Here is an 18,008-nt window from a genome sequence, read left to right on the forward strand (position 1 = left end):
CAGTGTGTGTCCTTCAGGGCTTGGTTCCTCTGCTGCTGGTAGTGTCCGGCTTGTGGCTGGTGTCTGAGCTGGTTCTTCTCGTCTCAGGGTCACTGGGTGTCCATGTGGTGCCTCTGGTCCACTCAGTACACTTGGCTCTCCATTGCAGCACCATATGTTGCCTGCGCTCCCTTTGGGAAAACCACTGTCGTTGTCCTGTGGTCTGGGGTGCTTAGAGGTGCTCTCCCCCTCTTTGTCTCGAGCCACTGCTTGCTCCTCTGCCGCGCTCAGGCCTCTTAAAGTGATGCAGTGGTTACCGGTCCGTGCCTGCCGTGTGGCGGTGGTAAAATCCCATCCTCGTCGCCAATTTTATAAGAGTCCGTTTATATTAAATAAGCACACGTTTTAAATTTGAGGCTTTAATATCCCGAGCACAGGGAACGAGACTAGCCGCCAGCTATGAGCGCGGCATCTCGGAACGCCGCCTCAGTTCCCAGGCTGCCCCAGGCACACGTTCTGAACAGTAGAGCACGTCGCCACATATACGTTCGCTAGATTCTTTTTTTACATGGAGCAAAATTTTTGTCTGTTAAAACAATAGACTTTTTTTGTACAATTGTATAGCACGCCTGCTGAACTGGTCTTAAAGGTGCTCCCATATGTAATAACGAAGTAGAGGGAGTTTCTGTGAAATAAAATAATTGCCTAGAAGCACACAATTGGAGATCAGTTTGTGGGTCATGGTGCATTACAGTTATGTCGAGCACATTATTCAAGTAATTAGACCAGCTGGAAGGGTAACATTTTTTGAGCACTGATCTTTCCTCACTTTCTGCAGGCTGTCACACAACATTCAAAGAGGGGAATATTATGCTCTATACCGTCGAAATATAAAAGTAAATACTTTCATGGGTATAAAAGGGTAATTAATTACACACCGAGAGTATTATATGCTTCGTAAATAACTAATCAATCCCCTCACCTCATTTACGAGCCCTGAAACGGTCTTTGCGAGTAGCAAAAGCAAAATGACAAATGTTACCAGCACCCTCTTCCTACGAGAAAAAAAAAGATCTCACCTGTGGGGCAAAGACAGAGCTTACATCCCTTTCTCAGTCCATGTTGTATTTACAGATTAATGGGATCTTTTTCATGTAGCACAGACTTAACACGTATACATAAAAGAACATGTATTTGTAAAACGCATGTTCACCCTGAAGGGTATTGTTGTACTTAACTAACAGATGTTTATTGTTACCCAAGTCAATGGCACTTACTAGGTCGAGCCTGGGGAGCGCAAGCGCTGCTGCTAAGCATGTTGTATTGAAGTTTGGATTTGAAGCCCTGTGCACTCTCCGCCCATATTTTTAATTGGCTTGCGTCATTGTCCTTCATAAATACAGGCTTCAGATTTGTTATTTGGCTTGTTAGTCCATCCTTGGTACCGCCTTGTCTGCATTGGTTACCTCCCGTAATGACTGAACCTTTTACACGTCTGCTTATCTTCGCTGTGTGCATTATTTTGTTTAATGATTTGCCCCTATTACACCCACTATGTTGTAGCACGCCGCCCGCTTTTATTTTATTTACTAATGACGGTCCTCAAACTATAGCAGCAGAGCTTATTTTTTGTTGTAGTTTGTTTACTAGCGCCCATGTGGTGTTTCCACGTTCATGGAGGCAGCGCCCTTTTCTTTAGACAAACTTCGTCTAAAGAAAGGTGCGCGGATGCTATTAAAGTGAGGCATAGGTGCTTTTACAAAAAAAATACATAGGTTTGTCAACTTGACAAACAGATACTTTTTTGTGGCAAAAGCACCCCATGCTGCCGTTTCAATTTAATGATGGCCACGTCCCTTTCTTTAGGTGCGGCTTATCTAGAGAAAGGGGCACGGCCTCCATGAATGTGAAAGCGCAGCATCAGCGCTAGTAAACAAACAAATATTTGCAATGCAATGGGTCTCACATTCGCGAGAGTTTAAGCTTTTGCATTGCCAATAGCCCAAACTCTCATAAGTGCAAGACCTACTGCATTGCAAATGCTTGTTTTTAGTTTTTATTGTCTTCTAAAGGATGAAAGACTAAGTGGACGTGAAGAGGTTCGAAGCAGTGACCATGAAGTCAAACACAGATCCATGGAAAGATGCATTAAACAACTGAGCCACCAGGATTGCCCCCTTTACCAGATTAATCAACGTCTAATCTTAACAACCCATCACTAGTTGAGGCAGTTGCAGCAGCCAGATTTCCGTCCTTGGTCAACAGAGGCATTGCCAGCACCCCCCTCGTATGAGGTGTATGAGATATGGCATAGACAGTCATGAAATGTTTGGAATTACTTTACCCTACCAGCAAAGGCATTGGTAGCTGCCATATTGCACCTACTTTTAGCAAATGAGTAACCAAAACCAGTACGATTATCGCATTTCTTACAACCTAAGGCACCGAGAGCAGGCATACCAAACTCAACTCTTATTAAAAGGAGCCCTGACAGTTGCTCCCTTATACCATGTTTAAAAGGTTGGGGGGGGGTTCATTGGTATAGTTTTACTTTACTGTCAGGCACTAAAGGTAACAATCACCTATTCAATCGCTTTCTCAGCTAACAATCTTCCAACAAGCAAGCATTCTCTGAAGTGGCCATGGTGATTCTGGCTCACCCGCCATCCTCCCACCATGCCTTCATGGTCTGTGGTTTTTCAACACACACTGTCAGCGGGAACTGCTGTAAACCATCAGCTTGCTTCTGTGCCTGAACCTGCCCTGTGACCTTTAAGGTGGCAGAAAGAAAGAAATCCCTTAAACGTTTTGCTCCCTCATCGGCTCTTACTTGTTTATATACTGACAGCAGCAGTACCACGCCCACTGCTACAGTGTGACGAACTGCGGCCAGACCTATTAAATTCCCTTTATCAACAGCACCTAACGGTAGAACACGCCACCAGACCAAATTAGGCATTGACAAAAGCCCTGTTACCCATATCGACCATTTTATCAAAAGGCACTGAGAGCTGCTTTATAACACCCACTCGTCCAGGTTGTGGTATTGACAGCATCATTAGTTAGGTTTAGGGTTTCCTGCATGATTGGCTGCTGGGGCCAGGGTTGGGGCTAGGGCTGGGGTTAGGCATTCTATTGGACATAGGCTTAGGGTTTGTGCCCAATTGGATGCTTGGACTAGGGATTGGTTTTCAGAGGTTTCTGTCCTACTGGTTCTAGAGCTTAGGGCTAGTGTTGTGATTGGTTAGGGTTCCCATTGGCCGAAGGGGTCACCTGATCACTAGGGATATTTAAGGCTAGGGTTCAGGGTGTCTCAGCCAAGGCACAGAGATTAAGGGCTGAGAGGACAAGGACAGCCGTCTGAGCCTGATCAGGGCCAAAAATGCTGCCCAAATTTACATAACCAACACCCACCCTACCCCATCCACAACCAGAGTAACACTCATAGCACATGTACTCTATTTATTTACAACAAACCAACACAAGACAAAGTTCAATGTCTCAGCTTCAACTACATAAGTCCAGAAATCAAACCTATACACCCTTCTATCTCAGCCACCACACATTACCACCATCAACCACAAACAGTACACAACTCTAAGCTATACTACAAACCAATCCACTCATCAATAACACAACCCAAATCCACACCATCCTCAACTATATCCCATCCAGACACACACACTTCCTGCTCTAATTTCTACTAAGAGACCCCCTTTTGTCACTATCAAACCTATACTCAGCCTTCCGTCTTTTTTCCAATCAACACCCGACTCTTCTACCACAATAACACAACCACTTACACTTCACCACACATATTACCTCTTGCAGAAATCAAGTCTAAGACAAACACTCTACTCACAAACACATCACCACCCCCTTTATCTTACAACTTCCGCTCACAAACAATACTAAACAAACAAATCCATCTCATAAAACAAATACATCAGTGCTTCGGTTCATAACTCCTCAAAAACAAAAACAGAACACATACACCAGCACAACAAAATCTCTCAAGCGCAACACTTCATAATGCTTTCCATCACAAACTACAAACATTCAACCACCTTTCAGTCTACACAAATGAACAAACTCCAATGCCAAGCTTTCTCTCTTCCACCACACCTAATACATATATACAGCAACTCTCTTTTAACCGCCTCTCGTCCATTAGACAATTTAGAACCTTACTACATACCCAAATGCTGCACCATCACCCCTAACTCATACACCTTCTGCCCTAAACAGACGCAAACAAAATAAGCAACATGCCGCACCTCACAACTTCGCATCTCCATCAAAATGCCTTCTCAGCCTGCTGGATGAGGAAGACGATACAGAAAAGCTACACAATTACTATCATCGTACATCTAATAACATTACTAAGGACACACCTGCTACAAGCCCACAAAATACTGCTCACCTTCTACAAAACAAAGTCGCACTGTCGCCAAAGCACATCCTCTAAATGGTCTCTAATAAATGCTTGATCGCTCTCTAAAAACAAACAACCTTCTCATGGACACAAAACCTGACATACTATTCATAAATGAATCATGTTTGGGAGCTATGGCTCCAGTCCTGCATGACGCTGTTCCTCTAGGCTATCAAACTATCAACCCAAAATAGTATAGGTAAAAGAGGAGGTGGCCTAGCTGTTGTGTTCAGACAAACATTATATCATTAAAGCGGACAACGCCTCTGTAAACGATTGTGAGGCCCTTTTCACGAGATGCAATCCTACACCATCTCCCTCCTTTAACTTCCTGCTCCTTTACAGACCTCCACCGAGGAATGCAACATTCCCAGACACACTTCTAGACACAGTTTCAAACCTGACAACACTACACTTAATACTTTGAGTTCTGGCTGACCTCAACATTTGGTTTGAAAAACCCAATATGCCCCATCTGAAAACAATCATTGCTGGCCTAGACGCACTAAACATGCATCAGATTGTCCACAACCATCGCTGGACACATCCTAGATTTCATTTCTGCCAATACAGAACTAGTTACCTTTCAAACGATGACTCCTGTTACATGGTCAGACCACCATTTGCTTGCTTTCCAACATAAAACACAAAGCAATGCACCTAAAACCACCTTACATGCATCCACCGATCGACTGTGGAACAAACTCAATTTGGAACACTTAGAAACACAACTAACATCCAGTACAGATCTAGACACAATAAATTATGTTCAAAAACTATATAAAATGCTACAAGAAACTTTTGATATCCTAATACCAGTAAAAACGCCACAACAGAACAAAAGAAAACAAGCACTTTAGAGAAATCCAGAGATAAGAGATAAAAAACAACAAATTAAAGACAAACTTCGCCTTCAGAAAATTAACAGATTATACAAGACAGCTATCAAAAAAGCTAAGAAAGGGTACTATCTAGACAGAATTCAAAATGCTAAATGTGCAAATAAGGAATTCTATTGAAATTAAATTAAATACCAGTATTTGTAAAGCACACAGCTACCTCTGAAGTGGTGTCCTGGCGCTGGGGGCCCTCTGGAAGATTAAGCAAGCTATTGCCCAGAGTCACATGGTGCTGGGCAAACCGTCTGCCGGCACCGGGGATCGAACCCTGAACCCCGTAGTCCGGAGTCAGGCACCCTGGCGGCTGCGCCACACCTCTTCCAATAAATTCTCAACTGGGACGCTCCAAAGACATTGAAAAACTCGCCAATTTTCAGTTGTCTCAGAGCCGTGGATCAATGGATGGTGTGGAGCAATCTCAAATTGAATTATACCGAAACAAAAATCTCACTTGTAGCGATTGGAAAAAGTATGACTGGCTCGCCGCCCAGCCTGATGATCCGGGAACACTGCCTAAATTATCAAAGGAAGTAAGAAACCTCAGAATGACCATGGACTCCAAGCTATCAATGAATTCCCAAGTGGACAAACTAGCAAGATCAAGCTTTGTTACTATAAAAACTCTGCTGTGAATCTTCCCCAATCTGGAATTTCCACACAAGGTCCAGGTTACCATCTCTCTTGTTCTGTCCAAACTTTATTACGCCAATAGACTCTACCATGAATCAACTTTAAACGACTATGAAAAGACTACAATGGATTCAGAACTTGGTTGCCAGACTACTCTTACATATAAAGCTGCAAGACCATATCTCCCCTGCCTTAAAAGCCCTATATTGGTTACCGGTTGCCAGAAGATCCACATTCAAGCTGCTTTGTATTCCCCCAAAGGATACATGGAACGGGACCGCTCTTCCATGAGGAATAAAATCACCAAACACATTCAACAAAGGCACCTCCACTCTAGAGTGGCCCCTCACCTCAAAATCACAACGTACATGAAAAAACCCATGGGTGGCACATCCTTCTCTGTTCAAAGAGCCAAACTATGGAACTCTTTACCCTCCAACAAAAGATCCACAAATAACCACCTTATCTTCAGAAAACTACTCAAGAATTGGTTCTTCCCCCACATAAACAACGTACACAAACATAAATATACAGCATAGTCCTCTGTATGGAAGCATGTATTTGGACTACAGATATGTACCTATATGTGTATTGCTTTGTATAAATGTGTATATTAATTATGTTTTTAAAAATGTAGATATTCGTTAGTTCTGCTTAACAAATGTACATATTACTGATAGTTACATTATTCTATGTTTTTAACATGTAAATAAGTGACTGCATAAATAAGTAAATCTTTTAACAACTATCCTATACAATTGCTTCACTATTAAGTTACAAAATAAAATCTATATATTTATTACTTTTCATCTAGTCCAGCATATCCAACGCACTACCCTATTTCTCACCCTATACCGGTCTCTCTATACATCCTCTACCTCAACTCTGGCTCATCTCAAACCTCATTTTACTACTCTTTCCAATACACTACTCTATTTCTCACCCTACACTCTATCAATATATTCACTACCTCTCATTCATCCCAACACCATACCATTACTATGACCCCCAAAATAACCTTTTCAAGACTATTCCATCCTCTACCCCTCCTTGCATCATCTGACAACTCTTACTATTCAGATCTCGCAAACAAACCTTTCTAAACCCTTACCTGACTCTCCCCCCCCCACTTTCCTTTTACTCACCCCAAGCCTTCTGCTATGAGCTAAAAAGAAAAAAAACATTTTACGAAATCCTTTCCTCTTCAATCCCTCCACTATCTTTTTAATCCATATAACAGACTAACATGCCCACCACTCGAATTAATTTCATATTTCACTAAACTAATTCAACATTTTTGGGTTCCGGAGTAGCACGCTACTCACCCGAAAAAGCGCTTTCCCACCTCATCAGGGGTAGCAAGTGCTCTATAAGTGCAAACCTTTTCCCTCTTCTACCCCTCCACTATTCTTCTCAATCCTAATAACTGACTAACATATCAACCACTCAAATAACTTTCATGTTTCACTATACTAATTCACCACTAATCCTTAATGGGCTCTGGAGTAGTATGCTACTCGCCGAAAAAACGTTTAAATACCCCACATGGGTACCAAGCGCTATATAAATGCAAACCTTTCCCCCCCCCCCTCTTCTATCCCTTCACGACTCAATCCAAATAACTGACTAACACATCCACCATTCAAATTACTTCTCATATTTCTCTATACTAATACACCACTAATCCTTTATGGGTTCCAGGGTAGCGTGCTACTTGCCGAAAAAGCGCTTTGACGCCTCGGCAGGGGTAGTAAGTGCTATATGATTGCAGTGACAATACAATTATTAGGGCGCAGATGTCCTGAATCTTTGTTTAAATCTGTTTGGGTTTTATTTTCCATGAGTAGCAAAAATAGTAAGTCAATATCAGTACCACAACAGTTTCTTCACACAGAAGTGGATTGCAGTCACATACAACAGTGTGTTTGTAACGGTACAGGGCAATACACAATAAACAAATGATTACATGTGACCAAAACCAGCTGTTCTTTATACTAATAATTGTGGCAAAGCCGGAAACAAGGTTGGTCATTCGTAGCATAAACAAGGAATCAATGCAACTCAAAGAGGGAAATAAAGTATAATACTATGAAGAACAAACGAAAATTCAGGCCCCAAGCGATTCAATACACCTATTTAAGTAACTGTACATCAAAATTGCAATGAAAAAAAAACACAGAACAATACAAGAGGGCAGCCAGTGCGAGTCCGGCAATGTGCCTTGTCGGTGATGTATTTCAAAACAAGCATTTGCAATGCAACAGGTCTTGCATTTGTGAGAGAGTTTAAGCTATTGCCATTGTAAATGACAATGCCTATTATTTATCTGTTTTGATAATTAACACATAAATAAGAAGCATTGTCATTTACAATCCCAATAGCTCAAATTCTTGCAAATGCGAGCCTGATTTCATTTCAAAGAAGCGGCCGCCATTGTCCCGTGCTGCTTGGAAAGTGAAAGCGCTCATGGTGCGCTGAATGCTGCAGGAATGCATGTTGTGCCTGCAGTTGGAGGAATTCCTTAAAGAAAATAGCGCTTACAGACTAAGACATACCGTGTAACAACAGAAGTAAAAGGGACAGTCTTCATGGGAGGTTACAAATGAAGATTGGCACTTTTTAAACGGGGTACAACTGAACGTATTATAGTCAGTATAAACCCGAACTTTGCACATTTTTATCTGTACCTCAGGTACCCCTTGAATAAACATAGTGTTGGGGTATACCTGCAGGTATTTTTATGATCACATTCTGGTTCCTTGCATGACCAGCTTTTGCTTTATATAAGAACTCCCATTACACCTTTGGTTGAGTCCCCCCGGGTAGTACCATCTTACCTGGGTGTGGATAGACGCCTATGATGAAGCATGTCACGACAAGTGAGCGAGGCGTCTAATCCAATATCTTTGGTTACCCAGTTACCCTGAGGTCCGAAAAGGGACAACTAAAAAATTACTTAAGGACTGGGCACATCATCTTGCTTGCTTTTAGGGAATGCTTGAGACCTGGTAAGGAACTCAAGCGACAGCAGTTGCTCATTTGTGATAAAAAGTTTTCCTGGGAGATTGCAACTGATATGCTTCTCTCTCACTCTCTATTGTGATAAATAGGTTACAAATGAAGACAAGCTGGTACTAAGGAGAGATTAACAAGCCTATAAACGAATCAGAAGCCATCATTTACAAAGGACAATAACACAAGCCAATGGAAAATATGGGTGGGGAGTGGGCAGGGCTTCATTCCATACTCCAAAACAGCATGCCTCGCCCTGCCTAGGCTCAATCTAAAAAGGGAAGTCTACCATTGAGTCCAGTGGGCTGCAGGGAACTCGTCCAGTGGGCTGCAGGGAACTCATCCAGTGGGAGGCATGGGACTCGTCCGTGTGCTGTAAAGCTGTGTAAAAATCAATCAGGATAGCGTTTCAGGTAGAAGCAAGGGGGAATTTGCGCAAACCTTGTGTCTTCAATGGGCAAGGTGATTCTTTCTGCCCGAGCTCATGAAAAACAATCTTGCTCACTCCAAAACCTACTTTAACAAGCATTTACAATGCAATGGTTTTGCCTTTATAAAAGTTAGAGCTATTGGTATTGTAAATGACAAACTTTTCATTTATGTGTTGGTTTGGAAAACAGATAAATAAATGGCATTGTCATTTACAATGCCAATAGTTTAATCTTGCGCAAATGCGAGTCCTATTGCATTTGCAATGCAATAGGTCGCATATTTACGCGAGTTTGAGCGATTGACATTGCAAATAACAATACATTTTATTTATGTTTCAAAAACCAAAACATAAATAAAAAGGTCTCTCACACTGCTGTCTCTCCCTAGAACACACACACTGCTGTCTCACGCTGCTGTCTCTCTCACACACTGCTGTTTCTCCCACACTGCTGTCTTTCTTACACACAATGCTGTCTCTCACACTGCTGTCTCTCATACACACTGCTGTCTCTCACACTGCAAGTGTGGGATGTGGGTTTCCAGCTCATATCTTGAGGGTGGGCGCTGCTGCCTTTCATGGGTATTTTTTTTATACATACTCCCCAGGGCATTAGTGGTAGCTTCAGAAGCTTTTATTTTGAGGGGAGAGATGTTGGGGGTCAGATCTCAGCCCAAAGCCTCGACCCCTCTTCATGACCTTGTGCCCTCATGCCTTGTAAACGCAATTGGCTTATGATTTTGTCCCTTTATAGACACATCTCCTATAAGATCCTCCCCCCAAAACCTCGCCCCCCCATTGTGAAATGTATCTTCAAGTTGGCATGCCTGGGCAGTAATTGTGTGGCAGCCAATGGATCACTGCAAAAATGCAGCGTACAATTCACTGGAGCTGTCAGTGACGCAACAGCTATGACCGTCTTAACAATAGGGACAAAAGGCGCTGGCGGGACCCATACAGTCAGTCTGAGGGGCTATGGACTCCCAAGTGGCACGCCTAAACCCTATAGCTCAGTAAGGTCGTCATGCAAGTGTCTATTGTTTAAAATAGCAGTAGTTTGTATGCATCCAAGATGTTGCACCATTGTCAACTGTTAAGTTATCGCAGGCCGAGACCTAAAAAACAAATCTATATTGTAAAAGCTCAATAGATGCATACTACACATGAACTTACATCCGCAGTGCAAAGTCTACGTTCAAATCTGCCAATCGCGGCTTGCACTCAATTAAAAAGAATAAAAAAGCAAAATCGAAAACAACCCCACAAACCAAATTAAGTGAAGTGAAATAATAACTATACAAAAAAAGTCAGGTAAATCAGCAAGCAAACTGAATAGAGCCGAACTTGCCATACAAACGACCAAAGTGAATGGATGCGCAGACCTGGGCAGGGTTGGTGAGGTTTCACCTGGAGGACGGCGTTTGAAGCCAGAGCCGCTGCTGGAAGAGAGGCGCGAAAGGGCTCAGTGAAGCGGGCATCAGTGGGAGAGCTCTGTGACCCAGGGGCACTGCAGGAGGGCAGCCGGGAGGACACCCCTGGGCAGCACAGGACATCCGAAGGATTAGACCCCAGGAACCACTAAAGGGGAGACCCCTGAGGGATACAGGGCAACTGAAGGGGTAGACCCCAGGAACTACTGAAGGTGAAGACCTCCGAGTGATACACAACCACAGAAGGGGTACACACCCAGGAATAAGGAAATAAGGAACCACAGAGGGGGAGACCCCCGACGGATACAGGACCACTGAGGGGGTACACACACAGGAATAAGGAACCACCGAAGGGGAGACCCCCGACAGATACAGGACCACTGAAGGGGTAGACCCCTGGAATAATGACCCGCTTAAGGGGCGCACCTTGAGGGATACTGGACCACCCAAGTGAGACACCACAAACGACACAGGACCACTAAAGAGGAACCCCCGAGGGGCACAATCGTTGAAGGGTGAGGCTGCAATCGCCTGGAAATTAACACCACTGAAGGGAGAGATGCCCCACTGCCACAGGCGCACTGAATGCACTCTCCAGTGGGACTCTGGACCGCTCGAGGGGACACTCCTGAAGCCCAGGACCTCTCCAAGGGAAACATGGTGCAGCACTCACTGGGTCACCCCCACTGACCCCGGAGCAGAGCCAGGCGGTGCGTGCTCGTTCTGCCGGTGGTGGGGCTTGGGGGCCAGGCCTGTGCTGCTCGGTGACATCCCCGGGGCGGCAGCAGCAACACGAGTGGCTGCCGCAGGGTTCATGCTGCCTCTCCTCTCCCTCACGGGGTGCCTGCTGATGCCGACAGGTGAGCGGGCACGGTGGGAGGGGCACTGAAGGAGGGTACACACAGGACTAAAGAAGAAGCGGATGCCTGGTGTCCTGTTTCCTGCCCCTGGGCTTGTTTAGGATCTCTTAAAGTTCTTGCCTTTTTTCGTGTTTCCGGCCTCCCTAAGGGGCGAGGGGGCGTTATTGTGTGCGGTACGTGCCCGGCGTTGGATATGCACATCCGCTGAGCTGGTGGGGCGCTCGAGTGGTCCGGGCGCCGTGCCAGTCTTCAAGCGCTGCATTAAAGAGGTGTGCGCGTAGTGCCTCGTTTTCACGCTATTTTCATTCTGTCTAATAAAGAGGCATCGAAACCTGCGGGTTTTTCAATACCTACTAACACTGTAACACCTGCTTTGCATGTGGCGTTAAATCATGCAATTTGATGGCAGATTGACGGGCACACGGACAGCAGGAGGGGGGACGGGCACACGGACAGCGGGAGGGGGGGGCGGGAACGGGCTCACGGACAGCGGAAGGGGGGCGGGAACGGACAGCGGGACATCGCGCAACCCACCCCTGCAAAGGACACTTCCGAAATGGCGAAAACAACGCTAAAAAAAAAAAAACACGCCCACAGCCGCATGCCGTGGGCAAAGGCCTAAAATTCTCGGGAACGCCCACGAATCTGCTCCGGCATTGACGGACAGATCTCTGTTCCAATGGCTAGCCTCCATTTATGGAGCTAGCCAATGGAACAGAGGTGCGGGACTACACACACATACGCTAGACAAAAGTTTTCGCCTGTGCGAAACGCTGCTTGCGCAGCTTTCGACAGGCGAAACCTAAAAACATGTTTGGTCTGTGTTTAAAGTAATGAAAAACCATCTGCTCTGCACAATTGGATGCCAAAGCTTGACACCAGCCAGTCTTTTTTTGCCAAAAGCACTTGCCTTCTGGGACATGTACTTGTGCTTTTCCTTTTAATATTAGTTATATTGCACCCAATTCATATTGTCTATAACAGGAACTATACCCGTAGGTGTCACAATTCAAGCCTTAAAACGTTTAAATGCTCATCCTCCCTAGAAAAGAGAACGGGCCTCCGTCTAAAAAACGAATATGCACTCACTGTAATATGTCCGTATAGACACTGGAGCCTGGGATGTTTAGCAAATAATTTTGAAATGTGCTGTAAGTCTGGTATTTTAATGTTTATAGGGGTGATAAACCCACAATTTCACAGTTAGTTAATACCACTTTTGTGAATTTGCAGCAGCTTGTGTATTTCTGTGCTTTAATGGAAAAGATAAGAGGTGCCTGGCATGTGCAAGTCTGGAATGGCTGTACCAGGCATTTCCCTGGGAGGCTGGAAGGGTAGGGGCGGTTTTGTAACAGTGCAGCAGCTTTAAAAAGCACCGCAGAGTTACTTGAATAGCCAACAGCTTTCAGGCAAAAATAAAAGTGCCAAGATAACTCTGGAGATTAATTGGCCTGCTTGAGAGAGATTAGAGTTTTGTCTAGTAGAAGTTTTGACTTCTCTAAGGGAGCGCAGAAGGTTACAAAGCGTGCTACAAAGAGCGTTTACTATGTAGATCACAGAACAGTATTTTATGAGCATAGGTCATGTTTCCACCGCCCCACTCATTCATTATCCTAATTTTGCTAAAAAAGGGCTTGTTTGGGTAAAAATAAATTCTTATAAGTAAAGTATATTCTAACCACTCTGCTACGTTCTGAATCCTGAGTTTTGTGCTTCGCCAGACCAAGTACTGCCTTTATGGATGACATGTGAATCCTACACCTTGTAGTCCATTTGTCTTGTGTAACATTTTTATACATGGATTTATAACTGTATGAACCATTGCATGTGTGTATATCTGTGATGTGAAATGCTCCAACACCGTATGGTATGAGAGGCACTATATTTATTTGTGTGTTTTATAGAGAGCAAACTTGACCCGTGAGGGTATCAGAGCGCTTTATGCGGTACACAGTGGTGAACAAACGACACGTTTAAAGTTCAGAAATATAGAGTCAACGAAGGAAGGCAAGGGCCGGGGTGCTGAGAATCTGGGGGAAAAGGGGGATACAGGTGTATGATAATATGCATGTTTTTTAATTGTTCACATTACAACACCAGATATTTTCCCTACATTTCAAAGGTGTGCGCGGCGCCCCTCGCTGGTCCTAATGGCGCACCGGGGCGCCGCACAGACTGCGGTAGGTAGTGATTAGGGCCGGCTGCTCGGTTCTGACAGATGACAGCTCTAAGAAGCGGGTTAGGCCCTAAACTACTTCTTAGAGCTGTCATCCGTCAGAGCCGAGCAACCGGCCCTAATCACTGCTGCTTCTTCAATGACATGTAAATTAAAATGCAAGGTGCAGCACTTGGCTTGCCTTTCTTTGGCACTTACTGGCATCGCTGCACAGGCCCGGCCCACTGCTCACCCTCAGACTTTAAGAATTGTTTGCTGTTTGCGCTGGAACTTCAGTTCTTGGCACTGGTCTAAAGTTTACACACCAACTTTTATAAAGAAACTGGTTACGTTACTTTATCTTGCTGGAACCAATGAGGTCAATATAATAAATAAAATCATTGTTGTGCTAGTTTTGTAAAGATATGTAGGCCCCCATGTCTAATTGAGGTAGTAAAGCAACTTTTTAATTTTATTAAAGGACAAATTATTAATTACAGATTTTGGACAGATTTAAGATAATATTGCATTTAGTAATACTGGAGAAAGTGATATTCAATATTAGCTTTTCTTACAGTGGTAAATGTAAGCAGTCTCTGCCTTACTCGTGGCAGGGAAAAAAAGGGGATAGTTATCTTGACTTATGTTGTCCATTTGACCCATGCAGTGACCCTCAGACTCTGTAAAATAGTATGCCATGAACAGTGATGATGAGTCACTAATTTGCTCGGCACATGCTCTCCTCTTTCAATCTGGGGCCCTTCAGTGTCTAAACTAAATCACTCATTTGCAGGGGTTCTGCCATATTAGTTCAACCTTTGAGACACTGAGGTTATGTCATCCCCAGAAGAGAATGAAAGAGAAATTACATCAAATGTTCATGCACACACACAAATGCAATGTGTGCGCACACACGCACACATACAGACTCAACCAATTAAAAGTTTTTTATTATATGACTGTTATATTTTTATTTTGTTATAAATATATGTATAATCCCTTCATCAGCCTCATCACAATTAATGTCAGTGAGAAAACTGGAAGTACTCCCAAGGTAGGGCTTACATCCCCGCACCTGTAAAAAAAAAAGTGATATGATGGGGAGCCGTGGCCAATGGGCAATTAGGTCAAGGGAGCCGCAGGTCGAAAAAGTTTGGGAACCACTGGTTTACAATCATAGTTAGAGTGAGTAAAAACAAAGGTCCTGCATATTTTCGTCAGGGAGAATTGGTATTTGGTAGTCTATAAATGAAATACATGTGAGTGAGAGGCTGTGGAGAGATGAGAGGCACTGTTGGAGGGTGACAGTGATGAGATCATGAAGAGCCACAATAAAGATTGCGGTGTCCCGGTGCACTGTAAGGTTATTATTTACTATGCTCTAAAAACGAATACAATTAAATATATAATGAAAAATTTGTTGTAGAATGCACTATTTTTCCCCAAATTGTCTTGGGAGGAGTTCTCACACACACAGTATATACACATCGTCTATTTGTACTGTTTTTAATGTCACAGCGCTACTGGTCATGCATATGACGCTACTGCATCATAGGTTGCGACCATTACTGTTAACTGTGGCCTCCGGGGACAGGATATAACAATAACGTTCCCAGGCGCGACGCGTATCCATGACAACCACCTCTCCTCGGTCCGGGAAATCTGCCCAGGCAGCAGTAACAACACATTAACTCTGTCAGACAGTCATTCCCAAGCCCACTGCAGTGACATACTTTAAATACATTTTGCACACTACAGTTGAGCTCGGACGAGCTCTGAACCACGATCGGATTTATCAACTATAAACTCTCCCCAGCTGTATTACACACACTCTTACCTGCTGAGGCAAAGACTATCGCATTCGATCTCCAGATGAAGCATGAAAGCAGAGACTAGGGAAACCACTTATCCGCCACTTACACTGGCCGCCCGTGCATTCTACCCAATGCTGGTTGTCCGTTGCAGCTCTTTCAACGGCTGTCATGCCATTAGTCTGTAATGTTTGCACTTCCGGGTCTCACAACAACCAATCCAAATGCCGAACATAATTCTGGGCGTAGCCTGGGTGTGGGGGCGTACTACTAACGTTAAAGTGACCAAGGATTGGAGCAGCGAGGGCACCTTAACCAATCCGAGCACGCCTCTGACGATTCCGAAGTGCTGGTTGGCTGTGGAGTCCGACAGTGGTTTAGTCCGAGCCGTCCTCCTATTGTTGGCGGGTACTGTTCAGTTTTGAGCGCGTCTGGTTCGGTCGGTGGTGTTGCGGTCAGTTAGCCACGTACCGGGCAATGACAGTCTATCTTGGGTCGTACATGTTACGCTGCTGTCGTCTCCCATTCTGGACGGAAGGAGGAAGGCGAACAGCATAATGTAGGGCTTCTAGTGATGAGAGTTAATTGTTGTTTTGGTTCTATCACGGCGTGGTCACGACTGACATCTGGACCGACCCTTTTGAGCGCGGTCCGAGTGCTGGGTCTGCAAAGGCGTGACATCCATACTGGTCCTGCCAGCGAAGATTCAGACCTTCCAAGATATTGCGGCATAGAAATTGATTTTTTTGCAACAAAACAATGCGACATTTTTATTGCGCTTTTAGTGATATTTTCTCGCTGCTTCATTTCGTTGCCTTTAATTAATTTTTCATAGTTTTGTTTCGATTTTTAATTGGAGACATAGTCATCTTGTTAGAAGATCTATCATTGTTTCCTAATCTATCTTAAGGCCTGTGGGAATGCACTATTTACATATACATGCACAGCTAACCTCTTGGCATCCTTTGCAACAAAGAACGGTGTGCTCTTACTTGCTCACTGGTTTTATTGTGTATTACAACACATCTTGACGGGGTGGTCACACACACTGCAATGGTCATTTGGAATAGATGAAACTACTTCGCAATCACTCTGAAAGTGTGTGCGCTTTGTTACAACAGATGCTCTGTGGATAGCTCTACTTTTAGAGCACAATTTCGTAGTGCAGCTATCTCGTCATATCAAAGGCAATTCAAGTGATATGAGGAATCCGTTTGGTTTGTTCACTTCTCCGGAATGTGCCTGTTGAAAATTCGCCTCTCCTTTTTCTGGTTTTATTTATGAAAGTATTGCGCATAGGACACCTAAATTTGTCTCCTATTTAAGAGCAACAGAAAGGACTCCGCAAATAAACTTGAGGTATGTTTGGGGATGTCGATGCCTTAATGGGAGTTTGAATTCTAGGTGTGAAGACTGAGGTGATTTGTCCAGCTAATCTGTGATAACATACCAGTCGCATCTGTGAGAGGCTGGTTTAGTAGATGGTGAACACTGTGTAATTGGACACCCTGCACTATTCCAGACAACCCTTATGGTGATTTTAGTGGTCTTGGACAACCTTAGAAAGTCTAATTGGTAGCTGGAGAGCACCAACCAGGCTTACTCCAGAAGGAGAAACTTGTTTCATCAGAACATAATTTTATTGGTATAGATTAAGTGAAAAAGAACCACAGTGTAATTATAAAAATATGTATTTATTATAAGACACTCACTAACATATACCAATATTTCCTAACTGGAGATATACACAATGCGCAGAATACTTTGCAAATAAAACAGGTAAGTAGCACGAATACACTGTGGTGGCCAGGGGGAGACTAAATCATATACTAAAATAGTGGTATGCGAACTACAACTCAAGACTGTACCCAGAAGATGTAGGTGCCGGGGACCTAAGGAACCACCCGTGGTAAGTAACCAGGTACCCCACGGAGGCCATCTGCAGAGTAGGAACAGAACCGCAGGCTCAATACAAGTCAATGGGTAAGTTGCAGTTTAAATTTTAAAGAAGGACCCCTTCCAGTGGACCCTGAAGAAACCCTGTGGAAGACCGAAGGTTGGAGAGCCACCCTACCCGTGGATACCCAAGGAACCAGGATACCTTCACCAGGGAAGCCGGGTGCATAGATGTGAAATGGCATCTAAACCGCTGTCAAACTCAATGGATGACTTCAGGAAGATGCCGCTGCTGGAGAAAGGGAAAGGGTTCAGTGGAACCCAAAGGTATATTCAAGATGAGAAGTACCTGCAAGCAAAGGGGACATAGTCTATGCCATGGGTACTCTCAAACTTTCTCTTGGGGGCCAAATTTACATTGTGGTTTGGGTCTGAGGGCCGCGGATTAAATGATGTTCAAAAAAGATCAAA

General features: G+C 44.0%; 1 protein-coding gene across 6 annotated transcripts in view; it reads right to left on the reverse strand.

Annotated features, from left to right (window-relative positions):
- Positions 1–15,819, reverse strand: part of CCP110 (centriolar coiled-coil protein 110) — a 344,554-nt gene extending 328,735 nt beyond the window's left edge. For 5 of the 6 annotated variants that reach the window (XM_078665109.1, XM_078665108.1, XM_078665110.1 and 2 more), the window contains exon 1: positions 15,668–15,802. The gene's annotated coding sequence lies outside the window, so the exon portion shown is untranslated. Of the gene's footprint in view, positions 1–15,667 lie in introns of all 6 variants that reach the window. The other variant, XM_078665112.1, reaches the window with a different exon arrangement.
- Positions 15,820–18,008: the final 2,189 nt, after the last annotated feature.

This window comes from Lissotriton helveticus, chromosome 10 (assembly GCF_964261635.1).
Source record: "Lissotriton helveticus chromosome 10, aLisHel1.1, whole genome shotgun sequence".
Lineage (NCBI taxonomy): Eukaryota > Metazoa > Chordata > Amphibia > Caudata > Salamandridae > Lissotriton > Lissotriton helveticus.